Source organism: Diabrotica undecimpunctata, chromosome 9 (genome assembly GCF_040954645.1).
Source record: "Diabrotica undecimpunctata isolate CICGRU chromosome 9, icDiaUnde3, whole genome shotgun sequence".
Taxonomy (NCBI): domain Eukaryota; kingdom Metazoa; phylum Arthropoda; class Insecta; order Coleoptera; family Chrysomelidae; genus Diabrotica; species Diabrotica undecimpunctata.
Window position 1 is genome coordinate 23638031 of NC_092811.1, and position 15622 is coordinate 23653652.

Here is a 15622-nt window from a genome sequence, read left to right on the forward strand (position 1 = left end):
CATAAACAATTTGTACATTTGAGACAGCAGGGAGATCTCCTAGTTTTTGAGATCTCCCCTGTCTCATTTTTTAAAGAGAAGTATTGTTAAACTTTCATTCCAATCATCTGGGACTTCTCCTTTGTGAAGACATTCGTTGAAAAGTTTTTTTCAATTTTTCGAGAATAATTTCATTTCCCTTCAACATTTCTACAAGTATTCCATCTGGACCCGAAGTTTTATTGTTCTTTAGTTGTGCTATAGCTTGTTTTATTATAAATCATGGTAAAATGTCTAAGTAACTTTTAGGATTTCATTCTTTTCTCTTATTTCTTTTCCATCCTCATCCTTTAATGAAAATATTATAGGCTTTCCTAAGTTTGATTTTAAGCATTTCAGGCCTCGGTTCTTTTCTATTATTTTTTCTAGCTTGTTTTCATTATAAATCCTTAAATCTTCCTTTACTCCCTTCTTTATTTGTTTATTCATTTCTTAAAAACCATTGGTGTTTCGCTTTCCTTCGCTTAAAAATGTGCGTCTCTTTTCCATCAACCGTTTTGTTCCTTCACTTATTCGGTCTTCTTTATTTTTCGTTTTCTTTGCAACAGTCAGTCCTGCTTTCAAGAGCTTTCGTTGCATTTCTTTATTGTGTTCATGTCGGAATATTCTTGTTGATAATGTTCTACAAATTCTTTTCTTAAACCCCTGTACTCATCTCCTTTCTGTCGTATTTTAGTTTGGTGTATCTCATTACAATAATTATGTGGCCTGTTTCGTGGTTTTCATCTTTTTAATAAGAATCCTTGCTCTCAAAAGGCGATGATCGCTGCCAGTTGTGAATCGATTAAGAGCAGTTATATCTTCAAAAATGTCTTTGTTCCCACACAAGAAGTAATCGATCTCGTTTTTTGTCTTTTTATCGGGGGATATCCACGTCCATTTTCGGTTTGTTGGTTTTTTAAAGTGTGTGTTCATGGCATATAAATTTTGTTGTTCTAAGAAGTTATATAATTTTTCTCCTCCTTCATTTCGTGTGCCATAACCATGCATCCCTATTTTGGTTTCGGTATTTTCTTCTTTTTTACCTAATTTTGCGTTGAAATCTCCCATAATGATGATTTTGTATCATTTACTTCTAATGAAGTTATCAAATCTTCGTAGAACATTTCAACTGCCTCTTCCTGATGTGTTGTTGTGGGAACATACACTTGTGTAACCTTGATCTTGGTTTTATTATTTAGGTCTATTATAATATAAGCTACTCTAGCAGAAACACTTTTTTTGTGTATGACTATAAGTAGAACAATTTCTAGAAATAATTTAAAACGATATAAAAGAAAAAAAGCTCCTAAGTACATACAAGCCCAGTGAGAAAAAAAATCCTAGATGTTACCGTGTATTGAGACGTATTCATTTTCCTGGTAAAATTCTCATTATTGATGATGAAAAGTATTTTTCTTTATTCAATTCCGAAATGAAGGCAACGACAGATTTTATCCAAGCAATGTACAAGACGCGCCGGACGAAGTTAGATTTAAAGGAAAAGTGAAATTTCCCGATATAATTTTTGGTATGGTGTGCCATCGCAGAAGCTGGTGTTTCACAACCGTTTGTTGGGCGTGTTCGCGGTGAAGTTCTGCTGACAATTACATTGACAGGTGTCTTACGAAGCTCGTTCAATTTATAAATAATCATCACCGCAATGATGAAATCATATCTTAGCCCGACCTAGCGTCATTCCATTACGCCAGGAGAACGACAGATTGGTTATATATCTACAGTAGCACTGAAGCCTTAGAGCCCATGGCTTGAAAAGTTTGTTCTTTTTTCATTTTCGCTTTTCTTTATATACTGAGATATTCTCTGACTCGATATGGGATTTTTCTTCATTCCTTCTTGTTATTCACATTTATTTTTTGCCCTTCTAGTCCAATTTTTTCCATATCTTTTTCTACCTCTTGATTCCATCTATTTTTTGGCCTTCATTTTTTTTAAGCTATAGTGTAGTTTAGTACCCTTTTTAGAGTTTTCGTGTTCGGCATCCTTTCTAGGTGACCTCGCCATCTTAGGCTATGTGCCTTTATGACTCCTATTATCTTAGGTTGATTATATAATTCCTTTAACTCATCATTTGATCTTCTTATCCATAAACCGTTCCTTATTTCTCCATATATCTTCCTCGGGATTTTCCTTTCTCATATCTTCAGTAAATTTTGTTCATTTTTGTCATTGTCCATGTCTCACTGCTGTATATATTACTATTGGTTGTATAGTTAATTTATATAACTGTATTTTTGCCTTTCTTGATAAATACTTGCTTTTCAACATCCCACTCAGAGCATGTATACTTCTATTGCCTGCCATTATTCTAGCTTGTATTTCTTCTTTAATGTTAGGTTTACGTGATATTACTGCACCTAGGTATGTAAATCTTTCTATAATTTCGAATTCGTATAATTATCCTTCTTCTACTCTTACTTTAAACTTTTGTCCATCCCTGAACTGATCATCTGTCCACTGCATACCATTTATTTTAGTTCCATTTTTGTCAAGCAAATAGTACCCAAATAGCAAATAGAAATGAATTGAAAGTAAAAAATTACTGAAGCTTGGGACACAATTTCCCCAAAGTACACTAGAAAGTTGGTCGAATCAATGCCTAGACGACTACAGGCTGTAATTGATAATGAAGTAGAATTTACAAAATATTAGCAATTATTTTTTAATGCGTCTAATCAGTTTGGTTTCTTTATTAATTTTCTTGTTTTAGAGTTTGCATCATTTTAGCTGTGACATTAAAATCATACATAAAGTAACTAAATATTTATTGTTATTTAAGTATGGTATATTTGAAACCCAAAAATTAGCTTATGCTATCTTAGAAGACATATAGTAATTTAATTTCAGTATGCAATTTTTTTCTAATAAATATTGAGCCACTAACATTGTAGGTATGAAAATTCGTTATTTGATCCAAAGACGTCTTTTTCTATAAAAATTGGTCATGGGGTTCGTGGTTTCATGTTTATTTTTATATATATTATTTTGTTGGTATTTATTATTAAGCACAGTTTTGTAGCAGTTGCTTGGTGTTACATACGCCTCTCGTAAAAGGATTTCCTTTTTCTCAAGAATATTTATATCATCCATTGTGACATACGCAGTACTCTAGAGCAGCCTATTATTTGTTTTAAAAGGTTCAGATAGTTTCCGATGGATTAGTACTCTACATTCTACTTTTTTAAGGGTTAGTTTTGTTATACCTACTAATTGACTTGGTACTCCTAGTACTCCTCCATCACTCTTCTAGTCGTTGGCTGATTTGTAGCTTATGAATAGGTGGTGAGTCATAGTTCAGTGTTTTCTTTTCTAAAATTTGTCTTAATTATCGATTTACCACCTATAAAACCAATCTGGTATTTTTCTATTATTTATGTTCTTCATATAGTACTGTACGGTGACATAATATTGTGGAAAATATTTCATTCGCTGCATTTAAGAGCGTAACGTCTCTGTGTTTAGAGCATTTAAAGATATCTCTTTTTTACGTATAATGTAAAGTATTTAAATCTTCCGATTACTGGGAAGGGATTACTGTATTCATATTTCTGTTATGAGCTGCTGTAGTACCATTGTCGTCATCTTCTCTATCTCTTCTTTATCAGCTGGAAGATTATCTATTTCGGGTTACTTTTTTGTCTAAAAAAACTTGTAAAGCTGAATCTCTGTAATGTTATCCTTATTCTCACACGAAATTAAAGTTTTTTGTGCATTTTTTAAAAATATATTATTATTTTTTAAAAAATTGAGCTTTGAAGCTATTTCTACAATCCTTAAGCAACAAATTAACAAAAATATCTTAACAAACTCTCATTTTAAAGGATTTTCTATTTTCCATATAAATATTACCAGTCTTCACATTTAGTATTTAAAATCAAACAGCGAAATTTGGTTAGGAATTGAAGAGTGGCCGAACTAAGTAGTCTAAGTGCCAAAATCTTCCGATGTCAATTTCCCCCTATGAGATCTAAGTGCCAACTTCACTCTGGTGGTTGCAAATGAAGCCCAAAGATGGAGCCGCCTGTAAGTCCGGCATCATATACTTTGCTAATTGATCTAATTGCCAGTATATAGGTTGACGTGTTGTTAATATTATCAATTAATATTGTGTATGTATTTGCGTTTTAACGTGTATTATAAAAAGGTGTAAATGTCCAAAAGCTAAAGTCAACGGAGCTCTTAGGCTTTCCTGGTATTCAGCAAATAAACGAAAGTAAGAAAAAAGATCTTCGCGCCATGTTGGAATTCATTAACCAGGAAAATAAAACATGTTTCACCTCTACTTTAGATTAAGTTTCTTCAGTGTATAAACACCAAAAATTTGATATGTTATTTCTGTACTTGTTAATAAAGTGAAATTTCGTATGGTGTAATACAGTATGGTGGAAATAAAAGGAATAAATTCGTTATTTCGTAAACCGGAGACTTTAAGGAAAGATCCTGAAACCCGTCGATTTTTATTTTTAAATAAGCTATTCGTAAGAATACATTTTTATTTTTGACGTCATCTATGTGAGCGTGATGACGTCATTGCTAAAATTTTTAAATAGAAAGGGGGGTATTGCAATACATCATTTGAAAGGTCTTTTAAATACCTATTCAGCCATATTAATATGTCTGGAGTATTTGATGTTTGAATAAAATCCTTTATAAAAAGGTATATAAAAAACCCAGTTGGGCTATGTTAAATTGGCAAAACGTTTTCGGAATAAGTATTCCATCATCAGTACCCTAAAAGTATTTAACCACTTAATTAAGAAAGAATTGAAATAATTTAAGTTTTGACTAAGGTTAGTGTAAAATGTGGTTAATACTTACAAGTTAATACATGGATGTAGCCACTAAATATGGGGTTACAAACCCTTTAAAAATTGCTAATTTAAATTTAGTTTACATAATGTCTGTTTTACAATTTAGATGGTTAAGTTACCGTTGGATTGGTAACATGGTGACATATGACTCTGCAATAAGTTGCAAGTCCTGAGACGGTATGTCTACGAGGACTTCAATAAAGCAACTGATTAAAATGACAATCTTAGCAGGTTATGACGGAAGTTGTGACAGAGCTGTCAGTGTAACTATATATGTCTATTTAAGACCAAAGCCAACGTTATTTAAAAATTGTGAATGAATTGAAATAAAATAAAATTATAACAGTATCAACCATCAATGTTATTGTTGTGAATTATGTATGTAAGATAAAGTTATCTTAATATAATCACATAATTTTCTCACCATAACTTTATCTTACATACATAATTCACAACAATAACATTGATGGTTGATACTGTTATAATTTTATTTTATTTCAATTCATTCACAATTTTTAAATAACGTTGGCTTTGGTCTTAAATAGACATATATAGTTACACTGACAGCTCTGTCACAACTTCCGTCATAACCTGCTAAGATTGTCATTTTAATCAGTTGCTTTATTGAAGTCCTCGTAGACATACCGTCTCAGGACTTGCAACTTATTGCAGAGTCATATGTCACCATGTTACCAATCCAACGGTAACTTAACCATCTAAATTGTAAAACAGACATTATGTAAACTAAATTTAAATTAGCAATTTTTAAAGGGTTTGTAACCCCATATTTAGTGGCTACATCCATGTATTAACTTGTAAGTATTAACCACATTTTACACTAACCTTAGTCAAAACTTAAATTATTTCAATTCTTTCTTAATTAAGTGGTTAAATACTTTTAGGGTACTGATGATGGAATACTTATTCCGAAAACGTTTTGCCAATTTAACATAGCCCAACTGGGTTTTTTATATACCTTTTTATAAAGGATTTTATTCAAATTTTTAATATATGGTATACAGCCAAACACAGGAACTTAGTTTCCTTGTGGATATTTGATGTTTGTAATTGTTTAAAAAAATTATTAAATATTTATTATTACAATAAATATTTATTAAGTATTGATATGATGTATTATTGACACCCAAAAATAAATTTTATAAAGGCCATCACTGGTAATGAAATGTCTTTTTTATCTACTTTTTACCTTTTGAAAAAAACTAGTTACCTTATCAATATGAACATTGATAGTTGGACAGTCAAACTTAATTATCTTTCTGTCAAGTAATTAATAGTATTATTGTAGTAAACGTATTCAAAAAGTCTTTGTATCTTTGAACATGAAGCTAACTGAAACGCAAAGAATTGAAATTCTCATAATGATTGGTTATGGAGATAAAACACGTACGCAGAAAGAAGTATGTGCGTTATTTACTAATAAATACCCCCGTCTAGAACCAATTTCACAATCCACTGTAAGCAAAATTGAGAAAAAATTTAGAGAAACGGGTCATGTTAAAGACCTTCCTAAAGTAGTAGAAAACCAATATCTGAAAACCAACAAGTAGACGTTCTGTTAGCTTTTCAAGATAATCCTCATAACAGTTCACGGCAAGTAGCATTAGATAATGACATGGACCATTCAACAGTTCTTAAACAGCTAAAGAAAGAAAAGTGGCATCCCTACAAAGTAAGTTTAGTACAAGAACTTATGGAAGATGATTTTGATAGACGAATTGAATTTTGTGACATTATAATGGAACGAAATAACAGAGATCCGATGTTTTTAAAAGAGATTATTTTCTCTGATGAAGCTACATTTCTACTAAACGGTCATGTCACACTTATCGGTACTGGGCTACGGAAAATCCACACTGGATGCAAGAGTACCGTACTCAATACCCAGAGAAAATTAATGTTTGGGTGGGAATAATAGATAATAGGTGTATTGAACCATACTTTTTCGAAGAAAACTTAACAGGTCCTCGATATTTAGAATTTCTTCAAAATTTCTTGCTTCCAGAATTGAACCGGTTGTTTCCAAACAGAAATGATTTATGGCTACAGCAAGATGGTGCACCTCCACACTATGCTGTCTTGGTACGCAACTACTTAAACAACGTCTTTCCAAATCGGTGGATAGGTCGAAGAGGAACAATAGAATGGGCGCCTAGGTCACCTGATTTGACTCCTCTTGATTTCTTTTTATGGGGATATTTAAAAAGTAAGGTGTATCAAAATAGACCACAAGATAATAATGAACTGAAAGAAAGAATACGTAATGAGGTTGTTCAAATAACTCCGGAAGTTTTAGAGAATGTTAGAGAAGAGTTCGCGGCACGCCTTTCTCATTGTATTTTAGCTGAAGGTAAACAATTTGAGCACTTAATTTAGGTTTCGTTGTATTTATTGAATAATACTTAATAAATATTTATTGTAATAATAAAAATTTAATTATTGTTTTAAACAATTACAAACTTTAATTACTTAGACATATTGATATAGCTGAATAGGTATTTAAAATACCTTTTAAATGATGTATTACAATACCCCCCTTTCTATTCAAAAATTTTAGCAATGACGTCATCACGCTAATTCTATCAAAAGCAGCTGTTAGATACCTGTATCAAATAGTGTCACGAAAAAGGCTTTTTATTTGTTAATTTTTCTGGTTAAATGATTAATTCCAACCTTTGACTTTCCAAGACACACCTTAAAGAAGAAATTCATGTTTCCAAAAACTCTAAAAATCGTTTGAATCATTGAGAATGTGAAAAAATTGATGTAAAAACTAAAAAAAAGAAATGTACAATATATAACAGACTGCATGGTCTGTCATAAATGACAAAAAAAACAATAAACGTTTTGGAATTTGTACCATCGACTGAGTAATGAAGACTAAACAGTAAACACTGGCATTTACCTTACATCAATATTTAACAATTTTATTACTTCCTTAATTAGAGTGGTTTTGGACCTGTTAAATAAATTACACGGTAGTTAGAGTATTAGGAAGTCACGACCAGCACGAACTAAGTCTCCCTTCCACAAGACCGAGCCCAACGGCTCAGCATCTAAGGAATACGTTTCTCCGAATGGTTATTTGCTAATGAATTCATTCCCATATTAAATTAGTTACGATAACGCTCACTTTCATCGTGATAAACTTCCCATCTCCATGGAAATTACCAACGGCGTCCTAACGGGAATTATACAACAAAGTTTCAATACAAATGGTGTTGCTGTTTGTTGAAGTTTCACTCTACGATAATTAAGTTAATTAGGACATAGCAATGAAAAATCTAAATTTGATGCTATTTTTGAGAAATATTTAAGTATATATCAGTTATATTTAGGTGAAACATCAAGGCCATTAAATGACATAATGCCAGAATGCTATTCTATTTAGTTAGTGTAGTGTGAACATTGTATTTTGTTTAATTTTTGTGTATTTTAAAATTTTCGAGTTCATCAAAGTAAATTAAATAATTTATAACCACGAGCAGCAAATTAACCCAACAATGAACAAGAAAGAACAAAGAATTGTATTTATAAAATACCTTGTGAATGCGATCAGTTTTATTTATGTAAAACATCTGTATCTCTCTATCTATATAAGGATTTTTACAGCTGTCGCCGCCTTCCTTCTTTCAGCCAACGTCTCCTCCCTGTTCTGCCATTCTCCATCTCTAAGGTCTCGTCTTCTCATGGCCTCGTCCACTTCATCCCTCCATGATCTTCGGGGTCTACTACTTTTCCTCCTTCCTATTGGGCTCCAATCCGAAATCTTTGCTATCCACCTTGTATGATCTGTTCTTCTCACATGTCCATACCAAATTAAACGTTTTTCTTCGATGTAGCTGAGTATGTCTTGTTCTACTGCCATTCTTCGTTTTATCTCCTCATTTCTGATGCGATCCATTTTTGTCACTCTGCAGCTTCTTCTCATGAACTCCAATTCAGTTGCTGTGATTTTGGACCTGTTTCGTTTAATTATTACCCAATTCTCTGCTCCACAGGTAATTATACTGCGTACCAAGGTGTCATAAATTCTCTTCTTTGTATTTCTGGTAATCTGTCTATCCCACAGTATCCCGTTCATTTGTTTAATACATGTTCTTGTCTGTGCTAATCTGTTGGTTATCTCTTGCTCGGTGGTTCCATTTTTTGAGAGTATGAATCCTAAATATTTGAATTTGTCAGTGCCGTTAATTTCCCTATTATCGTTCATTTCCAAGTTTCTCACTGATTCTTGCTCTGTTGTTAAATATTCGGTCTTTTCTGGATTTAATTCCAGTCCATTTTTCGTGTATTCCTTTTCTAATTTTCGGAGCATATAGCACAGATCTTCTTCATTTTAAGCCGTTACCACTTGGTCATCTGCAAAGCTTAATGTGTACAAGAAGTTGTCCCGGATTGGTATTCCCATTCCTTTACAGTTCCTTTTCCACGGTTTTAATATTTATTCGAGGAATATCTTGAACAGTGTCAGAGATGTAGAGCATCCCTGCAATAAGCCTTTTGTGGTCTTAAATTCGTTGGAGTATTTATTGCCGGTTTTAACTCTTACCTTGTTGTTGTTGTAAAGGTTTTTTATGGCTTCTATTAACCTCTGAGTTATTCCGATTTTCTTCATCGTGTTCCACAGTTGTTTTCTGGGGACCGTGTCATATGTCTTTTTTAAATCTATGGATGCGATGTGTACTGATCTATTTTTTGCCATTTTTTTTTTTTTCAATTAATTGTTGGAGTGTATATAATATATACACATATACATATGTGGTAGGTAAAACATCCAATACATTAAATGTTAGCATGCCAGAATGTTCGAAGGCCATGGGTAAATGAACATAGGGTTTAATGGAATGACTCAAGTATAGTCCTAACAGCAACAGATGGTAAAAGAGAGTAATCAAAGAAGCCGCTCTAATTATACAAAATATGATCAATTGTGTCACAAATTCCTCGGCAGAATGCAGTAGGATCTGGTCACCCATATTAAAAGAGAAAGTTAATAAAAGGAAAATACCACTATTAGTAATTCAGTAACATATCGAAGATACATTATTTACGTTTTCTAAATAACATACATATAAAATCAGAATTTGGTGATTATTGAGAGTAAACTAAATTAAAGACCAAATACTTACCATGTCGGGATAGTAATATAAGGTTTTCTCCTGGTTTTTTCTTATAATTTACTATAGAATCACTAAAAGGAGAATTTTACTGTCATCATGACATGTGGATATCTCTTTCAATACGAATTAAATGCTATGATTTTTTCTGACAGATATTCTCAAGTTGTCTTAACTGAAATAATCATCATATTAGGCGAGCTCTCATCGTCGTCACTATCCACCAGATTAATAATAAGTTGTCCACTATTTGAAAATAATTGTCCTAGTCTTCTGTACTCATTTTCTACTTTCACTACATGGTTTACTGCTGTTTTCCAGTTGGCACTTGCAATCTCTGATAGTTCATATCGAATTAAATCGGCCACTTTCGCGTCAAATTTTGGAAAACTATTTTTCCTCCGAATCCGTTTTTTTACTTGTCCCCAAATAAGTTGGATAGGATTGAATATGCGAAAATAAGGTGGTAACCTTAAAACAGTATGGCCATGTTGTATTGCAAAAGTGTCCAGTATATATTGTTTCTTATAAGTTTTAGTACGAAGCACTTCAAGTAACTTTTTCTTATTATAGTTGTCTTCAAAATACAAATAATTATCTGAGAGGAAATCTTTTAGTTCCTGTTTTGAAGACGAACTGTTAGGAATTTTTTTAAGAAGTCTTGAGTGTCCAAGCTAACATTGTCCATAACTATCACACTGTCCTGTGTTATATTGAGAAGTAGTGTATTTTTAAACCATTCTTCGAATATAGTAGAACTCATATTCTGATGATAATCTACACTACATTTTTCTATTTTTTTTTTCCGCAAGGTATTAACCCATTTGGCAGCCAACCATTTGCAGATCCACAGTACACAGTAATCATCCGAGAACCTTTATTTGGAGGTACTTCTTTCAACTGGCACCTAAGTGAACCATCAGTCCGACCCTTACTAGCGGTGTCATGCGTGTCATACTATGTCTCGTCTAAATAATATATAGTCCGTTGTTCCTCTTACTTTTCATAATAGCCACCCGTTTATTAACGATTTTGTATTTGAACCCAAGTTTTTTCAGCCGTCTACGTAAAGTGGTTTTAGGGCAGCTTCTTTCCATCACAACAAGCTTGGTATATATAATATCAATTGTTGGTATTACATTTTTTTTGTATTCCTCGTAAACCAAATTCCTTAAACATTTAGGAGTCACGATATTAATTTGATTAGGTTTTCCATCATCCGATCTTTTTTTTTCTCTTTTTAACACCACTTTTCACGATGTCGCGGATGATAGAATACGGAATTTGTGTTGGAACGGCCGTTTTTCTTATAATATTGCCTTTACAACTATTTTCAGGATCATGTTGAAAATTTTTGTAAACGTTTGTACAAATTCTCTTAGATTGTTTGTTCAAAACAATCGATTTCTTTGGAAGACTTCAACACTTTTCTACAATTACAGTCTCAGTGACATTGTTTTTTGTATCACTTACATTTAAAAGATTGTTGACTACCACACTTTCTCTACTACTAGTTGGGTTCTCTTGCTCCCATCCACGAAAAACTGTAGGTGATTTTTCCCATGGTCTAAACATTTTCTTTATACACAAATAGACAGTTAAAAAAAACAATCAACAAAAAAATACTACAATTAATATTGTAGTAGTAATAATAACAAAACTCAAAATTAAAACAATGCACCATGCATATCTATCTATAAACAAACTAGTTGCAAAGATACAACTAAACTAAACATTTGTAAGTCTAGTCCTTTAAATAAGGCACATGCCGGTATTTTTACAATTATATTACTTATCGTAAATCAATTAGTCTAAAACTTGAAAATTGATACTTGGGCATTAGTACAGTTAAAATTGTTAGACGATTATATTTAGATGAAATATTAAGCAATATAATTGAAACTTTTTTCTAGTAATGACCATTTAAATGGGAATAAGCCACAATTAAAAGTTAAAGGAAATTGAAACGTCAATAAACGTAATTTAACCTTTAATTGTGGCTTCATCATCATCATCCAGCCCCATTTTCACATCCATTGTTGGATATAGGCCTCCTCCAAACGTCTCCAGTTCTCTCTATCTCTAGCTGCTGCAATCCAGTTTGTTTCTATTCTCCTTAGGTCTTCGGTCCATCGGGTGGGTGGTCTGCCTCGACTTCGCTTGTCGGCTCTTGGTCTCCACTCCAATAATCTCTTCGTCCATCTTCCGTCTTCCATTCTAGCAACATGTCCAGCCCACCCCCACTTTTGTTTATTGATTCGCAGTATAATATCGTCTACGCCAGTTCGTCGGCATATCTCCTCATTTCTCACGCGATCTTTCAAGGTCAGGCCCAGCATTGATCTCTTCATTCGCCTTTGTGTTATCCTCAGTTTTTCGGCAGTAACTTTCGTTAAAGTTAGGGTCTCTGCTCCGTAGGTCAAGACTGGTAAGATGCATTGGTTAAATGCCTTCCTTTTCAGATGAATTGGGGTATTTGTTTTAAAAATGTCTCTCATCCTTCCATATACCGCCCATCCCAACGTGATTCGTCAATTTAGCTCGCAGGTTTGGTTGTCTCTGGTTATTCTAATTTCATGACCCAAGTATGTGTATTTATCGATTAATTCTACCTTGTTGTTATTGATCTGTATCTCTTCGCTGAGAACCATATTGCTCATCATTTTGGTTTTCTCGAAATTTATCTCCAGCCCAGTTTCTTGTAGTATGTCATTCAGTTCTTGGAGCATGTCTTTAATCTCTCCCAGATTATCTGACAGAAGCACGATATCGTCTGCAAAACGTAAAAGGTTTAATCTTTCTCCATCGATGGATATTCCTTTCTGTTGCCATGTTAGTCTTTTAAATGCATACTCAAGAACGGTAATGAACAGCTTTGGTGACATGGTATCACCTTGCCTGACTCTCCTTTTTATCTTTATTTTATTAGTTGCTGAATGTAGACTTAAGGTTGTTGTGGCATTTTCATATATATTTTTAACTATATTACAATATCTGTGGTCGACCCTGCAATCTTCTATCAGGGTTTTTAGGCACTGCAGGTGATCGTTTGTGCCGTAATTAGGGCGGAAACCGGCTTGTTCCCGGGGTTGGTAAAAATCCAGCTTTGTCTCTAATCTGTTCGTTATTATTCGGGTGTATAATTTACAAAGATGGTTAAGAAGACTGATTGGAATTGTGGCTTATTCCCATTTAAATAGTAATTACTTTAAAATGCCACAAGAAAATAGCTTCAGAACAACTTTTTTTTACTTTTAAGGACAAAAAGCAAGTTCATTAGCGGAACGTACTTCAAAATTATTCTGCACATTATATTTGAAGCATTATTTGGTTAAAATATCTCATTTTTGGTGGTAAAAATATGGTGGTAATATATATTAAATGCATATTATATTAATTTGTCTGGACTAAAAGTGGTAAAAGATGGTCTGGAAGTTATATTTTTGTTTGAATTTGCCGACGGACGATAGATAGGTGGTGTTAACTATACTTTTAAATGTATTATATATGTCTAAATTATTAATACAAATAAGTGAGATCAAATCAAATTATTAGAATTTTTCTCGAAGGAAGAAAAAACAAAATTTATTTAATTTATTAATGTTTGTATTTTTTTGTATTTTAAGAAGGATTTCCGAAGTGGAACTTAAAACGTCAATAAAATTATTTTAAATTTTAATTGTGGCTTATTTCTATTAAAACAGTAATTACTATAAGATGCCACAAGAAAATAGCTTCAGAACAATTATCGAAATTTGGCTATTTCGTTAACTAACAATAAATCCTGCTATTGCACTAATAAAATACAGTTTTTATTAGACATAGACTTTTATTGTAACTAATTTAAAATTCTAGTAAAACTTTAAAAACTAAAATTGTGGCATATTACCAATAAAAATAGTAAATTGCATTAAGATGCTAGAAGAAAATAGCTTCAGAATAAAAATTTAAAAATTCCAGTTAGAGTTTTACTCTTGATAGAGAAAAACTGTTTAGGAGAGAATCAAACACTTGAAACAGCTTATTCAGCTCCACGTAAAATGCTCTGCAAAGCAATAAACCTATTTACGATGATACAGCTTTATTTGTTTGACTTGTTTATTTCCATACTGAGAAGTACACCTTCGTATTCTTCTGAATATTCTGTAAGTAGTTGTTAAAATTCGATCAATCTAGTAAACTTTGAACGACGCCTCTGCTATTAACCGCTAGAAGCATTTATTCAATTTAAGTCCTGAAGGTAGACACCGTTTCGTGGCAAAGATAAACAAGATTTCTTTGAATGTGTCACGATGGCTCACCGAGATTAGGGAAGGTAGGAGATGGGCCAAGAACTCTATGCGAGTTGAATGAAGTTCAAATTAGATTGAAAAGTTCAAAGCAAAGGTAACGTGAATTAAAAGCAGGTCTAGGAAACGATAAGAATTTAGTTAAATTAAGAAAGTACTCGGAATTAGATATATTCAGATGAAAGGAAAAAATATTAGTCTGAGTATGATATTCAAAGAAAATGAACGTTGGTGTGAATGAATATGAACTTGTTATATGTTCTGCCTGTAATAATAATAATTTCGAATTTCGCGACATACAACAGAAAATATTTCAATTTTTTTAACACAGGACATTACCCACGTAGTAACTACAGTTTCAATAATAATTTTAATCAATCTTTTAACAGTTTTAATTAATATTTTGTATATTGAACGATTTCCGAACTGGAAATTTAAACGTTAATAAACTTATTGTAAACTTAAATTGTGGCTTATTCCCAAAAAAATACAAATTACATGTACGTAATAGTATAAATCCACCGGTTGTAATCTTTTATTTCTTAAATTGTAATATAGCCTAGAAGTTTTTTGATACCCTGTATAAGAAATGTGTATAAAAAAACTAGTAATATAAAGTTGACGAAATTTTTTAATTATATTATTATACCCTTATATTGTTTTTATAAGATTGTTATGTTCTATTTATTTTATACTAAAATATGATGAGCATTTTTCAAATTCGTAATTTGTGCCAAAGAGAGCCCGAATTCGAATAAAATTAAGGCTTGTTTTTAAAATAACTGTAAAAACAAGTTAGCTTTGATACCAGCTTTTAATGTCATGAATATAAAACGCATGTTTACGATAAAAACCGAAATGGCGGTTAACAGTGCTCAAAATTGTTTTGAACCATAAACCTACCGACATATAGGGCCACATTTAAGCACGTTTAATTCCCAAAATATGTCGTCACTTTCAGTCCCTTCCCTTTATTGTAGCGGCATGGGGAACGGGAATTCGACCTTTAAAATGCGATTACGAAAAATTTCAATGTTTGTTGCAGGATATTATATTTAAAGTTCATAATTGCGGGCTCTCTGGTCCTTTTTAGGGAATTTTGGACCCGAAAGACATTAAATTTCAAATTTTCAACAAAAGACTCTAGCCTTTGGTGTAGCAGGTGGATTAGACGGGCTTTGTACTAGAAAAGAAGCTTTAATTGTGGCTTTAATATATTAAATTGCTATTAGAAAGCTTAACGATTTATGAGAATTCAAGTGCATGAAAAAATGCAAAATAGGTGACATCAAAAATATTTAAAAGCAGGAAAAACATAATTGGATAATTAACAATAATAATTTAC